This window comes from Sceloporus undulatus, chromosome 4, assembly GCF_019175285.1.
Source record: "Sceloporus undulatus isolate JIND9_A2432 ecotype Alabama chromosome 4, SceUnd_v1.1, whole genome shotgun sequence".
Taxonomy (NCBI): Eukaryota; Metazoa; Chordata; class Lepidosauria; order Squamata; family Phrynosomatidae; genus Sceloporus; species Sceloporus undulatus.
The window spans coordinates 233,537,206-233,539,525 of NC_056525.1; positions in this window are offsets into that span (position 1 = coordinate 233,537,206).

Below are 2,320 nucleotides of genomic sequence, written 5' to 3' on the forward strand. Positions count from 1 at the left end.
AACATCTTAGCCTAATTTAGTCTAGAATGCCTATCGTATGTTCTAGTCTAATGGTAAAAATGGAACATGTACAGACTTGCCAAGGTTTTTGGTGCTATAGATTTGTGTGAAAAACACAAAAAGTAGCTCAGTTTCCTATCGCATAAATCTTCACCCTAATATTTGAGGGGAGTTTATTCTACGTTGACTTGAATGCTGTAAGCATCTACATGTCAATGAGGATTTGATATTGATGTATTTTAAGGTGCACATGTGGTTCAGGGCCCATACTCTTGGGCCTCACTTCCTGTGTGTGGTTTTAACCTTAGTCTTAGAATCATAGAGTTGGAAGAGACCACAAGGGCCATCCAGTCCAACCCCCTGTCATGCAAGAAATCTCAACAAAGCATAGTCCCAACACCAAACCACAATGCTATTCCTTCTATGCCTTCCACCTCCTTCATAAATGACTAATTGTATGTTAATTAGTGGTAACAATTTTACTGTAGCAAAATGCCAGCAACAGATAATTTCTTCACCACCAATTGAATAATCAGGCTACTTAAATTCATAGACCATCAAATATATTTATTTAGTTAATTAAGTATAAAATATAAAATAATATATTAACAATATATTGTTATAATATTTTAAGCTTTCATTTTGAATACGGAGCAGGTACATTTCTACTGACTCCCACTCAGAACTGTTTATGGACCTTATCACTTGAGGTTTATGTGCATGAATGCTCAAGATGGTTGTCAGAACACCTATGAGAGTTTCCCCATCCGCAATGCAAATGAAGACAGTCAAAATTAAATTCGAGAAGTATAAATAACCGTACCAATAAACAAGAGAGCCAGCATGATGTAGTGATTTGAGGGTTGGACTACAACTCCGGAGACCAGGGTTTGAATCTGTGCTCAGCCACAGAAACTCCTTGGGTGACCCTGAGCAAGTCACACACTCTCAGCCTCAGAGGAAAAGAAAGACAAACATCCTCTGAACAAATTTTGCCAAGAAAAATGCTGTGATAAATTCACCTTAGGGTCAGTGTAAGTCCAAAACAACTTGAAGGCACACAACAACCAGTAAACAAACAAACAACGGCTGAGACAAAATCAGAGTATACCAAATCATAAAATTTGAAGAATTCACCCAGTCTCAAAGTTATAATATAAATACAGAGTGCATCTCTTTTATGCTATTGCTATTTCCATAAAAACTATTTTATATATAGCTAGTTATTTTTGGATAGCTTTACTAATCACTTTTTATCTATAACGGCCACCATCTTGTTTAATAAATCATACATTTTGTCTTTATAGTTGACCGAAGCTATGAGGAACTACAGTGGCTGCTTGATATGGTCCAGAATGATCCTGTTCCCTATGTCAGGTTAGTCTTTCTTACTGGGAATGGAATTTGTCTAATTTAGATTTACTTTTCTATCTTTCATGTAAAAAGTAGATGTAAACATTTCTGTTACATGTCTTTTTGCAATAACCCCTTCCAAACTATCTTCTTAAAAGATTATTGACTTTGGTTATAAATAATCTTGTGAGTAGCTTATTTTTCCTCCTTTTAAATTCCAATTACTGTATATACTCGACTATAAGTCAACCTTATATATAAGTCGAGGGCAGGTTTTGCGGCCAAAATTATGAATTTTGCTATAACCCATGGATAAGTCGAGGGTAAAACTTAGGGGCATATAGCAAAGGATCTAAAGGACGAAGCACAGCAAAACAATGTCAAAGATTTTTTTTTAAATTCCAGTAGACATAATTCTTTGTGCTTACTCTTAAGGCTGGATGGCTGAGAGAATAGAGGGGATCAGTGCTTCCAGGACAGATTATACTCTTGCTTTTCACCAGGGGGTGGTTCCTCCTTTTAAATAAGAGTTAAGACACAGTGCTTACATTGACCCATGGATAAGTCGACTCAGGTTTTTTGGGGTCAATTTTTTGACCTAAATTTCTAGACTTATACATGAATATATACAGTACAGTGGAACCTTATTATACGTGGGGGATCCGTTCCGGATCCCTCCGCGTATAAAAAAATCTGCCTATGCTCGAGCCCCATTGTTTCCAATGGGGCTCGTGCGTGGCAGTGCGCAAGGCGCAACAGGTGCGTGCGCCCATTCAATTGAATGGGACACACCGCCCCGCTCGCGCCGGCGGCTTTGAGCGCCTATGCTCAAAGCCGCCTATAAAAAGACCACATATGCGGAGGCTCCACTGTACTAGTTTGCTTTTTCTTCAGGAAATATGAATGGAGGGGCTAAGCAGAGGTCATTCACAGAAATTCTGAACTGCAAAAATTGAAATATATGCAA